Source organism: Chelonia mydas, chromosome 11 (genome assembly GCF_015237465.2).
Source record: "Chelonia mydas isolate rCheMyd1 chromosome 11, rCheMyd1.pri.v2, whole genome shotgun sequence".
NCBI lineage: Eukaryota > Metazoa > Chordata > Testudines > Cheloniidae > Chelonia > Chelonia mydas.
This window is the reverse complement of record NC_051251.2, coordinates 56,994,096-57,017,496: the sequence shown is the minus strand read 5'-3', so window position 1 is coordinate 57,017,496 and position 23,401 is coordinate 56,994,096. Positions and strand designations below refer to the sequence as shown.

The window sequence follows — 23,401 nt, the reverse complement described above, 5'->3', positions numbered from 1 at the left end:
GAGGCAAAAAAAGCATTGAGTACATTAGCTTTTTCCACATCCTCTGTCACTAGGTTGCCTCCCTCATTCAGTAAGGGGCCCACACTTTCCTTGGCTTTCTTCTTGTTGCCAACATACCTGAAGAAACCCTTCTTGTTACTCTTGACATCTCTTGCTAGCTGCAGCTCCAGGTGCGATTTGGCCCTCCTGATATCTTTCCTACATGCCCGAGCAATATTTTTATACTCTTCCCTGGTCATATGTCCAACCTTCCACTTCTTGTAAGCTTCTTTTTTATGTTTAAGATCCGCTAGGATTTCACCATTAAGGATCCTCTGAAGGTATTTATAATTTTTATTTAAATTATATTACTTTCAGTTACTTGTTTAAAACTGAAATCAGATTAAGATTGGCCATGTGAATTGGCAGGTTGTTCAAAAATGAAAATAGTACATAGATGCATGGATTCCAAGGCCAGAAGGGACCACTGTGATCATCTGGTCTGGCCTCCTGTATAATACAGGTCATGGACCTTTAACAAATTCCTAGAGCATAACTTTTAGAAAACATCCAGTCTTGATTTAAAAATTGCCAGTGATGGAGAATCCATCATGACCCTTGGTAAACTGTTCCAAAGGTTAATTACCCTCAGTGTTAAAAAATTTATGCCTGATTTCCAGTCTGAATTTGTCCAGCTTCAAATTCTAGTCATTGTTCTACCTTTCTCTGCTAGACTGAAGAGCCCATTATCAAATATTTGTTCCACCTCTAGGTACTTATAGACTGTAATCAAGTCACCTCTTAGCCTGTGCTTTGTTAAGTTAAATAGATTGAGCTCCTTGAGTCTATCACTGTAAGGCTTGTTTTCTAATCCTTTAATCATTTTCGGCTTTTCTCTGAACTCTCTCCAATTTTTCAGCCTCCTTCTTGAATTGTGGACAGTGGAACTGAACACGGTATTCTAGCCAAAAATTCACGTGTATCATACAAGTCAGCATAAATAAACTCCTTAATTTTGCAGTAAAGAGGTTTATGAAGAGCACTTACTTGTTATACAACAATTGTTAACACATTATTGCAAAGTCCTTTCCAAACAGCATATGAAAACAGCTGTTTGGATTACAGAAGATTACAAATGATTCCTTGTCTCTTCAAAGGCTGTTGGTTTTTAGGCAGTGTAAAGGTGGCTGTTTGAAAAATATCTAATGTCTACAGCATGTACATGGGTTACCTTTGGAAGCTGGAGCACAGAGAAATTGTTAATTTGGTCAATATAATAATTTTCTTCCTGATGTTTTGGATGTGAGTTTGAGAATTCAGAAGAAAGAAAAAGAGATACTCACCCATCTAGCTTTAATCTTCTAGTATTAGGCAAATCTGCACCTGAAGTTGCCCAGTAACTTAAAAGGTCATTTGATTACAGTTTATTTAACTTTTCTTTTTGTGTATGTACTCCGTGAAATGAGACACAGTACAATGTACGTTTACTTGAGTTATACATACATATTGGCAAACAGAAGCAAATGCTGAATTGTTGAAAAGAGCACTGAAAAACCCTTACACTGGAAGGCTGAGGGATCTCCAGGAAATCATAAGAGCGGCCATACTGAGTCAGACCAAAGGTCCATCTAGCCCAGTATCCTGTCTTCCAACAGTGGGCAATGCCAGGTGCCCCAGAGGGAATGAACAGAACAGGTAATCATCAAGTGATCCATCCCATCACCCCTTCCCAGCTTCTGGCAAACAACCAAGTATTCATTCTCTCATAGTTGCTTATTTCATTTCTCAAAAAATTTCCACCTTGAGTTTAAAAAAAATATTTTATAAACAGTGAAAACTTTAAATGCAGATCTGTAAGGCCTGATTCTCTTCTCATACTGTTGGAATCCCAGTGACTAAAATGGAGTTAGGGATGAATCCTGCACGGTGGTAAGCACTGTGGCTCTGATCCACAAAGCACTTACGTGCTTACTGTTAAGCACATAAATAGTCCCATTGGCTTCAAAGAGACTCTTCCCATGCTAGATGGGGACCAGAGCACTCAGTGACTTGCAGAATCAAACCCTTATTCCTGATTTACACAAGAGTATTTGAGAAGAGAGTCAAGCCCATGACAATTAAATGTCTCTATAGATTAAATACTGCTCGCCTTACTCACACAAATCTCCTAGAGCATTAAGTGGGCAGCATTTGGCCCTGCTCCTGTACTTCAATTTAAAACAGTAATAGCTAGACAAGTCAAGCCAGCTTAATTGCTAGCCTTCACTGTTCCACTGAAATTGATACTATCATTGCCTAATAGTTCCATACCCGAATGCACTGTGCATGTGTATTACTCAGCAGTATGTACAATAATTTCTTATATTCCCCTATCCATATCTGTTGGCCTGATCCAAAGGCCACTGAAGATGATGGTTAGCTGAGCCACATTGAGTTACACCAGCTGAGCATCTGGCCCATGTATTCCACTAGAATCATGCACTGGCATTGTTAGAGAAAGAAATGGCTTTAACTCCTATCATGTAATTTCTTTATTTTCAAAGCTGTTCAGCAATAAAATGTTTGTTTATTGTTCTAGGAGCCCTGTTTATGAGTAGAGTGATGATTTTAGGGTTTATTTGTACAAATTAAAGCCATTGGTTTATTGCATAATCGGTTGGGATGGCTGACAACTGAAGAAAATGTTCTTAACAAAACCAGGACTCTCAGAAAGAAATCATTTTAATTTTCACCCCAAATTGTATGCCACTCTCCATCCCACTAACTCCACTGTTTTTATAAAGATACTGTTTACACAGATTTAATCAGTGGTGTCACTGGGGCACAGCAAAACCAGCAATGTGACCTACTGAGATTCAGCACCAGATTGCGATTTACAATCAAGGCAGCAAGAGTCACTGAAGTGCATAGCTCCCGCCCCAATTACTAATTAATCAGACCCAGAGAGGTCTCCATAAAAGGCACAGTGCTCAGCTGTGAGTCTATAAATTCAAAAGGCACCTCTCTTTTTAAGTAGGAAAGGTGACCTATGAAGATATATACATACTGCAGTTAAGAGCCAGTCCCAAAAGAAAACATTCCTGCCAATGCCAAAGTCCCCCCCCCCTTTTATTCTTTTTTAAAATATGATTACAATAAGTCAGACTGCAGTAAATCCCAGCATTGCTATAAAATCAGATGTTGTTTGGTTGAAATCAACTGGCTAATTTGTTTTCCTGAGTTTGGGAATACACACTTTCCCCCCTCCATTTGCTTGTTTTTCTAGAAAACAAAGTGACAGTGGATTCTCTGTTGCATTTTGTTTTGGCTAGCTGAACGTCTTAGGTCAGGCAGGTTTTTAAGAAAGTTATGATTATTTATGAGTTTATCCTAAATTCTCTATTTTTATAATTAATTCACCTGTGGTGAATAACTTTGCTATAAGCTCAAGAGGAGACCCTACACATTGATTTGAAGGGCGCATTACAATAAACTAATCTGACCACCTATCTTGCAATCAGATTAGCTAACATGGACCTGTACAGAGCCCCATCATCTACAATTAGGCTCTGCACAGGGGCAAGGGTCTGTGTTATAGGATTCAATTACAGGCTCAGGGCCTAAATAAGTAAATTCCTCTTAATTTTTTTTATCAGTTCATGCAATGCAGCCCTCTGTACTGCAGAATGCCAGGATTAACCAAATACTGTTTGCCTTGCATATTTAGTTTCAGTGTTTCCACTGGGATCTTTTGGTGTTACTCAGAATTTGACCCCATGTGCAAAAGAACATTAGAACATAAAACAATTTGGAACACATGTAACAGAAGCTCAACTTCCCATCTGGCAAACAGCCACACCATGTTGGCACAGATGAGAGGGGTCTTAGATGCCAAAATCAGGGATGGGCATTTATTGTAAAGGTCTTGAAAGCTAAAAGCTAGCTTTTCTTCGATTTTCAACCTGTTCCAAAAATATATATAGACAGCCAAATTCAGCATGGGCGTGAGCAGATGCAGCATGACTGGTTTCAGTGGAGCTGCATCCACATATGCCAGAAGTTAACTTAGCCCTGGCTCTCAACATGCCAGAAATGTGACATGTTGCATCCCAGCCTCCCTCCCACACAGACTGCCAAAAAATGTGATGATGTGAAATGGACAAATCAAGCTCTAATCAAGAAACACGGATGAGATTTACTGCAGAATTTTCTCTAGTTCTCCCATATGGTAAGTTCAAATTTAAATGTTCAGAAAATTCCGATTGGTTTTCATTTGGAACAGGATCAGGTCCTTAATTTTTCCTGGCTGCAATAGAGAAGTAGCAAAATAAAATCTGATCCTGCAGCCCTCACTCAAGTAATTGCTTATGTGACCAGCCCCACTGAAATCAATAGAGCATGTCACATGAGGAAGGGTTGCATAATGTGGCTCTTATTCTTTAACCAGAAGGGAGGTTTGTTTATGGATGGCCCAACAATAAATACACTTTGGGTCAAGTGTGGTTTCTCTGACTCACACAAGTGGTGCCAGTTCCTTTAGGGGCCAGCCTGCCATTTCACAGTATCCACAGGAGTGAATGCGGCCTTAACCATAGAAAAATTCTCTGAGAGCACACTGTGGTCTTGTGACTTTTGTTTATTTCTTTAAAGATCCCAGTGAATGCAACCTTGCTCCTAACTGTCTGCTCCATCCAGAAGAGTCTGTCCACAACTTCCAACAATCTCCAACTTCCATTCCATGTACTTAGGGCCTGATCCAAGGCCTATTGAACTAATTACAGAGATTTCCATTAGTTCAACAGGCTTTGAATCAAGAGTTTAAAGAAGCCACATACTATAGCATTTTAAAAAAACCAAAATGGTGACAAACCGATAGTCTTACTCATAGATGATGTATTTTTATCCTCATCTTTCTTTATCATCTTAGCCGGATTTTTACTGTATTTTGAAAGATTTATTTTAAAAAGTTCAAATCAAAGGGAATAATTGTATGGTTAATATACATCCTTAAAAAGAAAAGGAAGTACTTGTGGCACCTTAGAGACTAACCAATTTATTTGAGCATAAACTTTCGTGATGCATCCGATGAAGTAAGCTGTAGCTCACGAAAGCTTATGCCCAAATAAATTGGTTAGTCTCTAAGATGCCACAAGTACTCCTTTTCTTTTTGCGAATACAGACTAACATGGCTGTTACTCTGAAACCTGTCATATATTCTTAAGGAAACATCAAAAATATGAATTAGATCATTCAGAGTTCCACTTCTTTGGTTGGTCTGTTTGTGTTAAATTCATTATCTTGTTATTTTTATGGTCAGACTGATCCTGTTTTGTGCATATCTTTAAAAGTAGAATCCCATAATTTGTTAATATAAATATAATATATGCCCTGAGAGGAAATCACAATATATCATTGGAAGAGGAAACCACACTGTATCATTAAACGAGGTTATTTTAATATAAACAGCGTATTTCTATTTTGGAACCATTACATACGTATTTTAGGAGGGGATTATATAGATTCATTTTTGAGTGCTATAAATAATAGGGTAAGATCAAATTGGTGGTATTTTTCTAGTTACTTTGTCAAATGCATGACTGTTCACATTAAATGGAGGGGTGGGGAGGGGGGAGTAAAAACCCTTGCACTCTTCTCACCCCTCAGTAATATCACAGGGAGCAAAGCAGCACATCTGTAAATAAATGCATCATTAGATTCTCGTCAATTTGCAAGCTTCACTTGATGTATGGCTAAAATAATCCCACAAGGATAGCTAAGGAAACATTTGTTTCCAAGCACACAATCACAGACTAGAGGAAATACTGTTTCAGTGAAGATTTTTGCAGATGTCGGGTATATCTTTTTACAACAGTCCACAATGAAGAACTATTTTAAGTACATTGCTACGAATATATTCATTAGCTGAGGAGCTCTGGACATATTAAAAGAACATAGTAAAGCAACTAATGATGCACTTGAGCGGTAACAGGTTGTCATTAGAGTAGCATCTGCTCTCATCAGAGTTAATTATTCAGTTGCTTTGTTTTCCAGGTAGGTGTCTGGTAGAATTTAGTAGAATCTTAATTAAAACACATTTTCAAACTCCTTGGATGCTCATCTCATCTAAAGAAATCAAGACAATTTCCACCATAAACATCAAGCTTCAGTTGAGCCATCAAATGGAAGAAGGAACTCAGGCAATGTAAGTTTAGACATTAACCATTAGAATGCTAATGGAATGCATAGAACTGTAAAATTCTGCTGTGATAAACTAACCTGTGCCCTGTTCATATCCCAATAACCAGTTATGGTACATAGTCAAGTAACAAGAGTACTAATAATGCATAATTACTTTCACTGTATAGTACTATAGTATTTAAAATCTGAACTGTAAAGCTACAGCATGTGTGTTTGTGCGTAGGAGAACACATATGTACATGGCTCCATACTAGCGTAAAGACATACTTCTTTGATGAATCCTGCTGTCTTATTGGTGTCCTAAAAAATTGTGTCATGGCAGTTTGTCTGAACTGATTTTGTGTTATAAACCTGTTATTTCACAACTTTCTTTCATTCACCACACTCTCTCACGGTCAGCATTGAAGAACTTAGTGTTTTCCTTCAATGCACTTTCTCCTGGAAATTAAAGGGAAGTATGAGACCTTTGGATACAAAAAGAGTAAATTGTTTCAATATTGATGTAGTTATGGGTGATGTGTTGCCAGTATAGTAACAATGGACACCCCATAGAAATTTTCTCCCATAGGATGTGGTAAACTCAGTGTACAAGGGGTCCCTGTGTTTTCTGAGAGGTAGGGAGGGCCTGGGGGGAATCTATTGATAGGTCTTCACTCTTAATTAAAAACTCTCTCATAATTATAACCAATTAGGGAAGCAACCCTACATCCTAAACAATTTTTGATGAAAATGCTGCTGCACTCTGAAAAGTGACGCTGTAAAGATGGCATCCCAAGATCCCATGTCTGTTGTGTTTCAGTGATTCCATATCAAACAAGCTCAGGTTAACAGTAAAACAATATTTTTTTTTCTAGTTGCCAGCCTTGCAAACTCATGCTTGGATCTTAAAACTCAGACTGTTTCTGTGGTGTATTGAATGTTATCTTTATCTTTTCGGGGTATTAGGTACTGCATCTTTAAATCTCTAAAGACTCTGCTGCCTGCAGGCAGGCAGGCTTGTTTTATGAACAACGGTGCAGAAAATCATAGGAGAAACACACACACACTGTTTCTTCATGAAAGTTTACTTTTGTTCTGCTGGTCTCTCAATCTAAAATAAGTCATTCTAATAGAAAGTATCTCTTTGCTCTTTTGTGAATGGAAAAATATAACTAACAGAGGACTATTTTTAATGGTTAGGATGATTTTCACAGGATTTCTGAATGGGTCAGGGCAGCAAACCATTTATGAGGCAGAAATAAGACAGTTTGGTATTGTCAAGGTATGTCAACACTTGGAACTGGGGGAGCTGATTCCCAGCTGGAGGAGACATACCCGCACTAGCTCTCATCAAGCTTGTGTGCTAAAAATGCAGGCAGCAGCAAGCGGGGAGAGCTAGCCACCATGAGTTAGGGTGACTAGGTAGCAAGTGTGAAAAATCAGAATGGGAGTGGAGGATGATAGGTGCCTATATAAGACAAAGCCTTGAATATTGGGACTATCCCTATAAAGTCAAGACATCTGATCATGATTGGCTGAGTACAAACCTGTGCTGACCCCTCAGGGGCCTGCCACATCTGTCCTAGGAAAAGAGCAGTATAAAGGTCCTCCAAGCAGGCTAGAGTGGCTGTAGGGGAAAGAGCCAGTGAGAGAGGCAACAGAGAGCAGCCAATCAGGGCCCAGCAGGCCCATATAAAAGGAGCTGCCGGGCCAACATGAGTTCAGTCTGCTAGCTGGCTCAGGGGCATAAGAGGTGCTCTTGGCTGGCTGTAGGAGCAAAAGGGCTAGGTCCGGTAGTTACTGGCAGGACCTGGGGCAGTGAGAGAATAGTTTCTGGCTGGCTGCTGGGACTCAATTAAGAAAGGGTATGGGGAAGTGGTCCAGAGTAGCAATTACTAAAGGGATGCAGCATGAGGCTGCTATACTTAAAGGGTCCCTGGGCTGGGGCCCAGAGCAGTAGATGGGCCTCTGTCCCCCCACCAGCCACAGGGGGGAAGTGGCTATGCCCTAAGGAAGGGAATTAGAACTATAATACCTGCACGGGGACTGATTCAGCTGGGAGTTGTGGTCAGAAAACTGAGCCCAAGAGGGGTGGCTCAGCAGGAAAGGTAGGGTCACTCAGGACTCTAGTAGAGGCAAGGAGTCCCCAGCCAAGAAGCCCTTGGGGTGCTGCTCAATACCAGAGTAGGAGACTTGCAACCTAGCTAGACCAAGTGAGGGTACTGCGATGGGCCTGCAGGACTGGTTAAAGACTGAGCCCAGGGAGGGCTGCAGAGAAGGACACACCAACCGAGGGTACCCGATGGCCCTGTTGAACTGTTTTAGAAGACTGGGCCCAGGGAAAGGGGCTGAAATATGTTGGGGATATTTTGGATTCTGTACCCTGGAAAGAATTGGTTTATTTCACACGTGGGCGGAGTGTGACTTGACTGGAGGGCTGAGTCACTGAAGACCCGCCTGATGAGTGCAGCAGCTGGCAGGGTGAGCTAGGAGTGAAGAAAATTGAGAAGAAACTACAGGGGCACACATGCTCGACCAGGAGGCGCTCACAGGAGGTGAGTGCACCCCATTACATTTTGCCATGGTTACTTACCAAGATAGCTAGCCTGATCTCCTGCAACTATCCTACTGTTATTTAGCATGATCGTTCTCCTAGGGCTAGCATGAGTATGTTACCTCCAGCTCCAACTGTGAACATCCCCTCAGAGTGTTTCAGTGAAGGAAATACCCATTCCCATTTCATTTTGGCTCCCACACTGGGGAAAAGCCTGTGGAAAATGTACAAATACAGAGAGATTTGGTTTCATTTGTGTTTCTGCTGAACTTGAATTCTGCTGTGTGTGTATTCAATATTATTTATTAGCATAGATTGTTTCAGTGCATACAATATGATGTGTATACTGTGTTTTGGGGAGCGTGTATGTACACACCCAAGCAAACACCTATGTATACACAGATTGAGGTTATATCCATGTGATAAACTAGTCATAAGTGGCATATTTCATGCATCTTTGACAACATCACCCACCCTCTACCTGACAATCCAGCTCCTTCCAACTAATATTCCATAATTCAGAGTAGCTTCAAACAAAGGAAATTTAGACTAGAAATTAGACAAATGTTTCTAACCATCAGAGGAGTGAAGTTTTGGAATAGCCTTCCAAGGGAAGCAGTGGGGGCAAAAGATCTATCTGGCTTTAAGATTAAACTCGGTAAGTTTATGGAGGAGATGGTATGATGGGCTAACATGGTTTTGGTAACTAAATATTCATGGTAAATAGGCCCAATGGCCTGTGATGGGATATTAGATGGGGTGGGATCCGAGTTACCCAGGAAAGAATTTTCTGTAGTATCTGGCTGATGAATCTTGCCCATATGCTCAGGGTTTAGCTGATCGCCATATTTGGGGTCGGGAAGGAATTTTCCTCCAGGGCAGATTGGAAGAGGCCCTGGAGGTTTTTCGCCTTCCTCTGTAGCATGAGGCACGGGTCACTTGCTGGAGGATTCTCTGCTCCTTGAAGTCTTTAAACTACGATTTGAGGACTTCAATAGCACAGATATAGGTGTGAGGTTTTTTGCAGGAGTGGTGGGTGAAATTCTGTGGCCTGCGTTGTACAGGAGGTCAGACTAGATGATCATAATGGTCCCTTCTGACCTAAATATCTATGAATCTATGAAATGTTGTCCAGTTCCCTGAACTGTGGAATTGTCTCCAAATCACCAGACTCTTTCCCCACCCCAGAAACTGCATTGCTTTAAGCTGCTGGTTTGTAGCCCTTATCCCTGGTAGCCTACAAGATATTGGAATTTATATCCACAACATTCTGATGGATAGAAAAACTATTGCAGGTAATTTTTAGACATTATAAAAATTAATACATTTTCTTCCAAGGCCTGACCAACTGGACTCATTGTTTTTAAGGTAACCTGGGTTTTACAGTTGAAAAATAGATTAAATAAAAATACCACTAAAAAATAAACTGCTTTAAAACATAACTAAACGGTCTTTAGAAATGTTCTGAAAACGTTGTTGAAGCACAATATGTCATGGCATGGAGTGGTGTAAGTCTTTGTTAGCACATATTTGGAATGACCTGCATAATTCACATGTGGTTTCATCATTCATGAGGTAATGCAGTCATCCCAATCTCACACCATTAGAACCTTTAAACAACACCGTCACGTATTCTTTCTTTCTCTCTTGCTGACTAATATATGATAGATAAAGCAGACAGATGGATAAAGCTGGGGGATGATGATTATATCAGCTGAGGATCTTGTTCACCATGTTTGATATAAGGAAAATATGTATATTTCCAGTTTGCTGTGTGATACAGATAGAAAAATAAAACATTGTATGCTGCAAGGAAATCAGACATGGTCAAATAGTCATTGAACAGTCTACAATATATGCGTATATACTCATATATAGTGGATTTTGTGTGCATGTATGTACAGTTAAGTGCAAAACTCTGTTCAGCTGTAACTATGGAGTCACAACCAATGACCTGAGAATAAGATGATAGCTGCCAATGCCATCCTGGCTGATACACTGGGAATTGAATCAAGGACCTGCTGATCCAAAAGAATGAGTTGCTGTAGCTTGAGCTAAATAGCCAATCTCTGTATTTAGGAGCTGTAATACCCCTTTGTGGGTCCAGCAAAGAGGTGAGCCTGTAATATATGCAATGACCAATGGATTACATACTACCATATAGGTAAAACCCACAACCATTTGAATACTGGATGAGCCCTCACTTAGCTGATGCTGATACACCAGGGAATAAAATGGGTACCTCCAGATCCAAAAGCAAAACTCTCTATGGCTTCAGCTAAAGAGCCTGTCTCTTTAGCTAGAAGCTATAATAAAGTCACATCCTCTGTGAATCAGGCCAAGGTAGGTAAGTCCAGAGCTGATACTGAAGAGTTACAGATGGATCTCTCAAAAGTGGGTGACTGGGCAAGAAAATGGCAGATGAAATTCAATGTTGATAAATGCAAAGTAATAATACACATTGGGAAAACCTAATCTCAACTATACATACAAAATGATGGGGTCTAAATTAGCCATTATTACTCAAGAAAGAGATCTTGAAGTCACTGTGGATAGGTGAGCAGATGTTTTCTTAGAATGTGCAGCAGCAGTCAAAAAAGCTAACCATGTTAAGAACCATTAGAAAGGGAGAGATAAGACAGAAAATATCATAATGTTACTATATAAATCCATGGTTTACCCACACATTGAATACTATGTGCAGTTCTAGTTACCCCATCTCAAAAAAGATCTATTAGAATAGAAAAAGTATAGAGAAGGGCAACAAAAACTATTAGGGATATGGAACAGCTTCCATATGAGGAAAGTTTAAAGAAGACTGCGGCTGTTCAGCTTGGAAAAGAGATGACAAAGAGGGGATATGATAGTTGTATCATGAATGGCGTGGAGTAAATGAATAAGGAAGTCTTATGTATGCCTTCACATAGCACATGAATCAGGGGTCACCCAATGAAATTAATAGGCAGAAGATTGAAAACAAACAAGGAAATACTACTTCACACAACCTCTGACTACTAGAACCTGGGACTGGATGGCAGAGGATGAATCACTTGATTGTCCTGTTCTCTTCACTCCCTCTGAAGCATCTAGCACCGTTACATGTCAGAAGACAAGATACTGGACTAGATGGACCATTGCTCTGACCCAGTATGGCCGTTCCTTCTTTCTTTAAGAAGGAATGCATAACACACATTAACCAGTGGGTTACAATATCATACTCTGCTCCTATGACATGAACTGGTCAATATAGGACATAATCCGGTATAAGCAGCATCACCAGTATAAAAGGTGCCACGAGCTGAAGTTTTCACATCTTGTATATATGAATACAAACATGTACAGTATGGGCCTGAACTATTCCCACTACAGTCCATGGCAAAACTCATTGTGTCAAATTCTCTGCTGGCATGATTTCAGTGGCATTATGCTAGCAGAGAATTTGGCTCACGGATCTCACTGGGAGCAGGCCCAGGCCCATAGTGTATATGCTTACGTCATAGAGTTTGAAATGTACCTTAACGTTCTTCTGTGGCTGTTGAAATGGCACGTGTAGTCCTAGAGAAAGCTGCATTTCCTCTAAGCACAAGGTGGGTCAGAAGGTACAGCCTAAGAGAAGGGATGGAACATGATGACCAACAAAGGTGTGGGTGAAAGCTTCTGAATTCCAACTTGGGTGGGTTTTATTCCTCAAGTCACTGAATGCAATGATCTTCCCTTTTGTCGTTCACTCTGGTCGAGGTCACTATATCAAAAGAAAACAATGGATCCTTTGTCCAGAGATGTATGACTCCTCCACCTGAAACAATAAGTACAACATGAGTGTATTAATTCTGGTCTGAAAAGTGACACCATAAAATGGCACAGTGGGGCTCCATGTTTATTTGGTCTCAGTGGTTCTAGATCAGATGCATGAGTTTACAAGTAAAAAGATGTTTCCCTCTAACTATTAATTCTGCAAACTCAGCCTTAGCTCAGTCAAGTTAGGTTCTTTCCGTCCTACCCGTTTTCTCCAATAATACAAATTCTGGAGGCCAAATTAGTCTTTTGGTACATTTGTGTAATACCATTGTCTTCCAGTTATGCCCTCGCTAACACCTACACAACCCTATTGCCTCCGGTGTAGTTGCCCAGGTGTAGCTGACTGGAACTTAGTAAATCTTTCTGTTGCAGGTGCACATGGAGGAATAGAACTCTGCTCACTCCCCACAGCTGCTCCCTCCCCATACAGTGCTAACATGGGGAACATGTAGCAAAATCTGATTTTTGTCAAAAAGGGAGCAGATAAGATTCTGAAACAGACAAGTTATAGAGCCCTCACTCCACATGCACATAGCATTAATGTGGAAGAGCCAGCCCTCCCTCACTATGGACCTTATAAAATAGGAGGTGGGCAGAGAGGGAATCTGCCCAAGACCCCTGGTTGGATAGAAGATTGGGAGAAAATTCCCCCATAGACTACTACATCCCTGCCTCTCACTGGAGGAGATGAACACCACTCCAGAGAAGAACTCAGCCATGCCTAAGTGATTGGTTGCCAGTCCCCTGGTTACCTCAGAGCCAGTTGGCTGCCACAGGGACAATACTGAGAGACAGCTGAGGATTTAGGCAGTGAGCAAGTGTTACTGCTGGTGGGGAGGGAAGCAGGCCCAAATATAGCTTGACCTTGTGGCTTGGGGATTGATCCAGGGGGCAGACCTGGATACAGCTGCAGTTGAGCTGGAAGAGCAGCCCACCCCCCAGTGGGGAAGCCCAGACCTGTGCAGGGTACATGCCTTGTGATACAGCAGACTAGGATTCACTACTCCAGGTTTGTACCACACCTGAGTACTAGTGACCATCACAAGGAGAAGGAAGTACCCTATTCTGGGTCTGGACTCTGTCAGGTAAGACAGCATTACTCTGCATTTTTAAGCACTGGGGACTTGGTCTGTTTGTAGTATTGTAAGATTCCCCACAGGGCGCCCCCAAACGGTCCCTGCCCAAATAAAATCATTGGTGCTATGTCTGAGTAGGGTATCTACTTCTGCGGTTAAGTCTTGCTTCCCCAAAGGATGTGGAAAGGAGCAAGTGGGACTTATGCATGGGATTTGGGGACCACATAGTGAACTGGGATACCCCGACACAGTTAAGGTGCCATTTTTGCATTGTTACATTGACTCTAACTCCCCACTCTTCTGTGTGAGTTGTATGTCAATGTAACTCCAATTTCATTGGCTTAACATCAGTGTAAACATGGTGCGAAGGGATGGAGAACCAGGCCATTAAAGACTAGACCAGTTCAAGCCAAAGATGCTGCTGTAAACTGTCTGTGTTCATCTTGCAAAAATCTGTTCTGAAAGACAGACGTACACAGTATCAAGTAAGCAGCTCTGCCCGTGAAAGTTTTTGCTTGCCTGATCCTAAACTGTACTTTGTCAGTGATAGCTTCCACTGCCAACAGTGCAGTAACTCCAGTTGTAGCTGCAGCCTGCGATATAGAGGCTGGAGTAAAACCTTCTTGGTGACATTTTGTTGTGTGGGAAAGCTTTTGGAAGATGCTCTGATAATACAATATGGAAAGCAGGCTATCTTAGCCATGTGCTATGCTGACTTGGAACACCTCCTGCTTGGAGAAGATCCACTGGCAAGTGCTGCAAGGCTTGAACTGTCAATTGAGTGTTTTATTTTAAATGTGTTCTCTATGCATATACCAGAGTTATTTTGAGACTTTGCCTTCTGGGTTGATACTAGATAGAAAAGCCATCGTGTATCAGCATAGGTGTACAAAGAGTTCAAGCGCTTAGGGGAGTTGTACATGGAGCCAATTAAAAAGTAAAGGCCGTATTTATTTGGAGGTGTGGAATAGCCATTACAAGCTCCATTCTGGAGGCAAATAAAAGGTGTAAATATCAGTCGCATCCACTTTTTGAACAAGATTATTTAGTAAAATACCAAGAACCAGAAAAACCCAAACCAGTCTTCTGGGGTGGGTTTTTTTTATGGCAAAGCTTACACACACGCGTGCACACATACACACACACACACACACACACACACACACACACACGTGCGCGCTAAGGGGCACCATGTAGCTGTGCTGCCCCAGGAACACCCAGCTATAACTCAGTCACAATTTGGTCTTGGTTCTCCTCTTGCTTCAGGTGGGGAATTAATCTGTAGCATTCCTTTCCCTAGTGCAGATTATTTGGCTTTGTGCACCAGCTCAACTGGGTTAGCCAGTGTGTAGGGAGGTGGAGTCAAAGCTCCAAGCACTGACCTGCAGAGAAGCGGGAATTGTGGCTGCAGTCCCCCTGGCACTGTCACCCCCAAAGGTGGGTAGTCCACATAGTGACCTAAGCCAGCAACTGGCACCCTCTGCATGTGCATGTAGGGCGAATCCTGCTGTTACCTTATGAGGTGGTTTTATTTCTACTGCAGTGGTGCCCAAAGACCCTAGTTGTGCTAGGTACTGTCTGAATATTGTAGTGAGGCGGTGTGGCTCCCCGCCACCCCGGAAAGGGACGAGCCCTTCCGGACGCCAGAGTGGGTGGAGCTAGGGAACTCTGAGCCCACCCCTCAGAGGGTCAGACGGCGCCCCAGAAGTACAAAGGCTCGACCTCTGAACTCACTGGGGAGACAGCCGCTGAGGAGGCCAGATGCCTCCAGCCTAGCCTGCGACTGGGAAGGCACTGCGGCCCTAGGTGCACACAAGGACTGGCTGGGCCTGCCCCAGGCCCGCTAGCCGGAGGAGTTGCTGGGCCTGCCCCACGCCTGCTACCCCGAGAAACCCATCATGCTGGACCCCCCAGAGGATGCCACCGTGACCCAGGTATTACCCGAGGGGGAGTTTGGAAGTAGCCCGGGGGCAGCAGACCCTAGTCTGGCTGCAGCACTGCCAGTGCCTATGTCAGCGTGTTGCGGCCAGGATCGCCACTGGCACAGCAGCGGGTCTTCTGCTGCTGCTAGGGCCCCGGGCTGGGATGCAGTGGAGTGGGAGGGCTGGCGTCCCCCCTGCCACCCACCTTGTGGGTGGCCGTCTTCCCCTCTCCCAGGTCCTTTGGGGCCTGGGCTTAGGCCTACATTCGCACTGCTGCTGCTCACCCCTGCCTGAGGGGCCTGAGCGCCTGACTCATTGTTGCCCCACCCTGACCTAGGGACTGGGCTTTCTGCTATTATTGCACACTACTACTGCTCAGCCCCTGCCTGAGGGCCTGACTCACTGTTGCCCTGCCCTGCCCTGGGTCCCGGGCTTACGGTGCTTATTTCAGTTACCACAAGGGCTACGGAGGGAGACTCCCACGGCCGAACTAATTCCCCGAACCTCAACTGTGTGTAGTGAGTCGGTGTGGCTCCCCACCGCCCCGGAGAGGGTCGAGCCCCAGCTAGCCCCTTTATAACACGTAAGACCACAGTCCCTATTCCATGCAGTTTACAATCTAAGACAACAATCAGCACTTGGAAGATAAGAGTGAGAGGGATGCAATCAATAAACATTTTATGTACAGTATATAATTTATACCCATTGATTTTTTTTAAACAATATGAATAGATAGACATGGCAGTCAGCTACATCCCAATCTATCCTTGATTAGTTGGCTACTGATTTGTAAGGCCCCGGTGCGGAAGAGGGTCCTTGGGAAGTATCTGGAAGGGGACAGGGTAGCAGTCTTGCGGATGAGATTAAGGAGGGCATTATGTACACGGGACAGCATGGAAGAAGGCACAGAGATGGTTGCAGGGAAGTGAACGAGTGGTTGGGCGAGCTAGTGGCATAGCCAGAGAGGAAGAAGCAGGGTGTAATGCACGTAAGAGACAAGTCGATAAGAGAATAACATTTCCACAAGTCAAGTTAAGCCTTTGGCCAGCTTATGCCCTTCAGCATGTCCAGAGCTAACGTCACCCCCTTGCCTGAACCAGGGCAAGGTGCAGGATTTTGGCTGCTTCCTGAACAGGAAGGCAGAAGGAAGGTCTTCTACCACCCTTCCCCACCCCTGCCATTTTCCCCTAGCAAAAGTGGGGTCAGAATACTGCCCTTAATTTCCAGGGTCAGTTTTCTTCTTATCAAAAGGCCATTTATCAAGGTGCTGCTTGATACCTGCCTCTCCTTGCAACTGGTGCATCAGTTGCTGGTGAGTAGTCTGCAGCCATTACGCAAGGAGAATGTTCATTATTTTCATGGGAGCATGACAGAACCCAACTGTGGCTTAATGTACGGTAGTTTTAGACTATACTAATCCTAAAAAGAATAGAATGATACAGACTGGCCTATACACTGGTTTTCTCCCTGCTCTACAGTGCCATTCATGATTGTAATCAAAAGGCTTGGTACCTCATGAAGCACTTATATACAATCCATAGCACCCATGCTACTTCCGCAGCTTTAAAGGTACTTAGCATCCCTGTGCTTGTCTGTTTGTTTTAGCTTCTGTTCATTAATACTGTATTTATTAGCCAGAGGTCCAAGCTTGTAACTTTTCCATTGTGCAACTGTGACTCTGCTGCCTGTAGTCTAAATAAAAGCTTGAACCCAGGGGGGAAAGCACCACTTGATTATCTGACAGAAAAATAAAAGCATTAACTATGCAGGCTAGTGTCTGCCTGCCTGTAAGATCAGAACCTGAGTATCAAGGGGAGACTGCCTCTGTCTTAGGTGTAGAATCACTTTGTTCGGCATGTGACCATCCCACGTTGTGTAACAGCTGAGCATGCTGAGGGGCTTGATATGCCTGTCACACAGGGCTAGATTGTAAATTTGGGCGTAGCTCCAAGCAAAGGCTGCTCCATCCCACGACTAGCCCCATGAGGCACTGGCTCACCTCTGAGTTACTGTTCCGAGTTACCGCTCTTCTCCTGTTTGCTCTATTGGGAGCAAGCGGCAACTTGCAGCACCTTCAGTGCTGGCTCAGCATTGCTGACCTGAGTGTGATGGCAATGCTCCCCCCCATTCCTTGCCCCCGCTTACCTGCTAAAGGGAAGGAGTAGTGTGGCACACTGCAACCACTTACCCCTGGGTGCCTGGACCAATGCATAAGAGAGACTGGCATGACCAATATCCTCAGTCCCTTCCAAGTCGCAGACTAGGCACTGATCACCTGCCTACTAGCTTCGGTTATCTGTTGCTTTCCTTTGGTCTTATTACATTTGTATTACCTGAGTAAATATAACTAATAAAAATGATGGCCTTTGGCACAGAGCATCCTTAGAAAGGAAATATAAAGTTGGGCCTGGAAGACACCTAATACCAGACATGCTTTGTGGGGAAGAAATCAAACTTCAGCAAAACATTCCTGATCTCAGAAGCTGCTTTCCTTGGCAATACTTCTCCAAGCAGGATCGAGGCTATTTAATGGGCTGGGGGAAAGGATGGAAGGGGAGGGTTGGTTGGTTTGTTTGGTGTTTGATTTGACAAACTTGAATGATATTTCTTAAGCCTATTCCTCACCTGATCATTTCATGCTATCCTCATTCGCTTGAAGAAGGCTTTCTTCTGGCAGTCCCTCAGGCTACGAGATGCTAAGATACTGCAGGCAGCCAGAAATTAATAGGCTAACTGCCATACAGAAAACAGGCAACATCTTACTCCTTATTTAATCAATGTCAACAGACATATTATCAATTACATATCAACATGCACAATTATTTGTAACCCATTAGTAAATAATCCCATTAGGCCAAGTCCTGTAGCCCCTTGCACACCGAAGAAGTCGAAAAATACAGTAGGAACATGACGTTTCTATAGTATTTGTCAGGGAAAATAGAAAATGAGCCAGGAGGGGGAGCTCCTAGCTCTGGGGCAACTTCCCCCCACACAGGAGCATAGGGGGGAACAGGGATTCCTGCAGGAATGGCCAGTAGATTTGTGATCTGCGTAGATTCACTGTACCATAGCTCTGTGTAGGCAGTCAGTGCTGTGACCACAGCTAGGCTATACAAGTGGTCTGTGTCCTGTCTCTATCTCTACAATATTGTACAGTTTTCCCCATGCTTATTCTTGGGCTTTGCCTGACAGCTTAAAATGTCATATTTAGTGATAAGAGGACATAAACTGTCAATACACAAGTATTGAGTTAGTCGGTACTGTGTACCACCTCCAATAATCCTCAAGGAATTGAAATGCATCTCAGAGAGAGCTTATTACTATAATCTTTAGGCTGAAAAATCAAGGACTTGTCTTCTATGAGGCGGTGCAAGAGCCTACCATTGTAGACTGTGGTGCAGGACCAGGGCCTAAGATCCAACTGCAGGACCAAATCATACCTTCAGCTCCACCTGTACCATTTGCTTGTAGACACTGGGATCACACAGATATAAGTGAGAGGAGAGTTTGTTAACTGGTGGGGCTGCACAGGTGTCACTGAGTATCCTGCACAGGTACTAACGATGCTGCAGGACCCAGAACACAGCTTGATTTTTTTCAGTCTCTAGGCAGTGTTTTTTTTGTTATAGCTGTGAGTTTACAAACCAACAAAAAAAAAAACCAAGCATCCTTTTTACTTGTAAGCTGAGCAAACCTGATATGGAGTCAGTGCATAGAATAATCCCTTATGCTAGTTTTGCAGAGCCATTTCCAGAGTAGAACTCCACTGTTGCAGTCTCTGATGACAACCACTATAAGAAGAATGAGGAGCCATTTAATATTAAGTACACAAGTTCTTCAGTATTAACAGCCTAAGGACACCTGTTTTATTTTTGCTGCATCTTTTCAAGGCTCTAGTACTTCATGAACCCTTGATAAATGTTAATGGCTGTTGGTATCGCCATAGAACTGACTGACCCCACCCAAGATGAGGGCCCTACTGTAATAGTCATTCTACAAGTACGTAGAGACAAACTAAGGATCCCATCCTACATTGCCATCTGTGCAAGTGGACGGCTGCACCCGCACCGAGCCCCATTGAAGTCAATGCATTCTGTCTGCACAGATCACAGTGCAAAACCAGGACATTCTGACAAGACAGACAAAAGATCTGGCGAGAGAGAGTATTATCCCCATTTCACAGATGGGGAAGCAAGGCCCAGAGAGATTAAGTGACCTGTCCAAGCATGTGGCAAAACCAAGAACTGAACAGAGATCTCCTGAGTCCCAGTACAGTGCCTTAACCCCAAGGCCATCCCTCCTCTAACTGACATCTAAATACCTTTATTTGAAATCTTAATCAATCCATTTGCAGCACAGATTATCAATGAAAATAAGATGATATGGTATTTTATGCACATGTTTATGTATAGGGTGGTCAGACAGCAAGTGTGAAAAATTGGGACACTTTTTTTCAGGGGGGCATAGCTGTGTATATAAGACAAAGCCCCTAATATCGGGACGGTCCTGATAATATTGGGACATCTGGTCACCTGAGTTATATACTCCAGTGACAAAATTTCCTTCCTTCAATATGCTCTAGATTTAGTACATTCCCCGCATATGATAATCATAAGCATGCATTAAAAACAAAGGAAAGGTTAGCAAAGTCAAAACAAATGCAAAATTGCTGAGAGAGAATTCTGAGACCTGAGGTTTTTTTGCACTTGAAGATGTGTGCCCTTAGAGGGGAAGTTAGTGTCATCACTTACTGACTGAAAAGAAATATCTCTTGGCTGTGTAGGTAGCCAGCCGCCAGTTACATTTCCTCCTTTCCAGACAAAAGACAGTGGCTGGCAAAGGCAAAAAGGAAACAAAGAATAAAACATAATGGGAGACAGAAATAATATAACACAGATTGAAAATCTCTTCTCTATTTATTTACTGAACCACAAAGAAGAAAAACCTGCAGCATGTTCAGATAGAGAGCTGGATGACAAGCTCACAAAGGCAAAGGAATTCCAAGTTAGGGCTGAAATTCTGTCCTTATTACATCCCTTTGTACCATGGCATTGCAGCACATTCGGGAAGTGCTGCTCATAATGCCATAGTGAAAACCTGCACTGACTAGCACTTAAAGCAGGAATTTAACCACTTCGTTATGTATGAAGACTGCAGTGAATCCTCCACAAACTTGCTGCTCTTCCTCTTTGGGCACAGAATAAATTTTCTGAGAATTTTCAAACGAATTAACTCATTCGTTTGAGTTAAGTGTCTGATACAAGTTGCTAAACTTCTTAAAGGACCCATTTAAAAATTAATCTTAACTCCCAAATTATCTTCTTAATGGGACAATAGAGACCCTTCAAAATAACCATAGATACAAAACTCACTGAACTCTCAATTCAAGATATATAAATATTTAGGGTTAATGGTCATTCTTAATTGTCATTCCTGTTCACAACAGAAAGTGTCTCTTTCACCAGGACCTGACACAAAAAAGTCTCTGTTCCAAATTTGCTACCATCTCCTATTCCTGAGTGAAGCTGGAGAGCTGCCATTAACAAAAAATCTCTTTCAAAATGGTTACCACTTCTCATTGTTCACAATAGAAGTGAAGCCAAATTGACTCAGCTGGCCCCTGACCAGCATTTAAATAAAATCCAAAGGAAGGATACTTCAGTCGTGCCTCTAGCAAGGTCTCTATTGCCACCCCCTTCAAATCACATCACTTCACGCTGTGCTCCAGAACCCCTAGCATGTTTACCGCTGTGGCACCTGTCTCCAGGGGAGGGTGGAAGGGACCTGCACTCAGACTAGGGGGCAATAGCATGGGAATGGCCAGTAGACCAGAACTCTGTGATGGCCAGAAGGAGGCAGTGTGGGCCATGAACACTACTGTGCCTCAAGGGTGGCTGCAGTGTGTACTTTTCAGGAAACAAGTCTGCCATTTTCCAGTGAGGTGCTGTTAATCTAAGGTTTTTGGCAAAGGATTCTGTGGGAGCCACTTGTTAAAATATTCATACTTCTCTGGGAGGAAAAGGAGGATGGGGAACCGGGGCTCGCATGTAACAGTCACTCCCATGGAGAAGAGATAGACAAACTGGATTCCAAATGAGACAAAGTGGGTGTGGGGAGATGAGGTTTCCTTCACTGATCTCTCAGCCTTCAGATCAGAGGGAATGAGAGAAGACTATACCAAGGAGCATAACAGAAGCCTTATCTCTTCAGGTTGTAGCCCGAAGAGCACATGAAGGAAGGGAGTAGGATGAAAGAGGCTGTGTATCAAGCAGGGCTTGTAGAATTGGGAGGAGCAGAGCCTGAGGAGCAGGGCTGAAGGAATGTGTGTGTGAGAGAGGAGGAGAGTAAGGATACTAGTTTGGGCCGGACTGAGAGAGAGGTCACCAGAGGTAAAAAGGAAGACAGACAGTATGAGGTAGAGAATAGAAGGGGAATTGTAAGGAGGACGGGAGTAGAGGAGACAGGAGAAGGAAGGGTGGAGATGTTGATGTGATGTGGGTAGGACTGAGCGATGAGGGTGTGGGTCAGGAACCAGAAGATGATGATGGAAGGGCTTGCAGTGAGCAAGTGACAGAGGAAGAAAGACTGAACAAAAGGCCATTTCTTCTGGAGGCCTGTGGTATGAGCCAGGGAAGAGAAGACCATACCAAGGACTGCTTCAAACCTGTTGTAGGTGGCGCCAATGGGCTTGTTATAGGCGGAAGAATTGGTGATGGCTGCAGTCACAGACCCTGGTAACCAGTGAGCTCTGGTGCGAGAGCACCATTGATTCTACTTCATTCTCAGACGGAAACAAGGAGAGAGCTAGCACCGTGTGACCAGAGAGTCATCTGCAGATCATCAGCAAATGCTGGGAAACTTATTAATAAATTAAGTCCTATGACACCACTGTTAATTGCTTGCTGGGTAAATTGAATTGCACATTAGGGGACTTGTTCAAGGGCACACTAGGTCAGTTTACATGTTGTAGGTCAGAAGGAATGGATCACTCAAGGGATTGGTCATGTGACTTAGAACCTTTCACTTTTAGGTCACTAGTTTAAATCAAACCCAGGATCCAACTGAGGTTCCCCGTATATTCTGAGCTGTTCATTTACTTTCCATTTGAAAACTGTACAGACCCCCACCATAAACAGTCTGAAACTTATTGTGAACCTGAGTGCACCTTGCTTGCTCTCCATCTGGAACTGTAGCTAGGCATTAGTGGAATGGTAAAATGCTGTTCCTCTATACTCCAGTCTCTTGTTTCACTGGAAGAGTGGTTAGAGTCTCTGGGGAAACAGATGCTCAAGCACCCCATTCACAGCATGCACCCTAAGGCCTAAATATGTTATCGATTTGCTAGTAAGCAGAAGAAGCATTAAATATTACTGACAGTGATGAAGTATGGCAGGGATTACTTTTACCACAAAGCATTATGTTTTTCGTACTTATTTCGCTGACTGGTCGGAAGGGTAAATTAAGAGATTATTAGATGAGACCTTTATGTAGTTTGCTGCCCTGGGATGGTCACTCTTCTAGCTGGCTAGCCACTATGGCAAACTTCTTAATCTTGACAATGGAGATATCTAGAGTGGTAGCTAATGGAGAGAGAATACTAACGAGAGCTGGATTTTCAGAGATTCTGAGCACCTGTAATACAACAGCCAGGCCTTTCCATCCACATGCTGTTGTTTAGCAAACACCTCTGACTATTGCAGCTAACCTCAGTGCTTTCGGTCTCAGGTCCTGCTGGTGCTTCTGTACTGCATCTCTCAGCTTTTTAGTTATAGGTATAGGAAACTGGTTCCCAAGTCCTAGTGGTTTTCTCTTCCATCTGCAATCCCACCTGAATAGGATAATGTTGATCGCTTCCTCCCTTGCCTCCCACCACAGTGGATAGGGTGAACGAGGTTAGATAAAAGAACAGGAGTATA

At 43.1% G+C, this 23,401-nt stretch overlaps 1 long non-coding RNA gene across 1 annotated transcript in view; it reads left to right on the top strand.

The window, feature by feature from the left end:
• Nucleotides 1-7,687: 7,687 nt before the first annotated feature.
• Nucleotides 7,688-23,401, top strand: part of LOC122462406 — an 82,872-nt gene continuing 67,158 nt past the window's right edge. The window contains exon 1 of the long non-coding RNA XR_006284933.1: nt 7,688-8,690. This is a non-coding gene — a long non-coding RNA (uncharacterized LOC122462406). The remainder of the gene's footprint in view (nt 8,691-23,401) is intronic.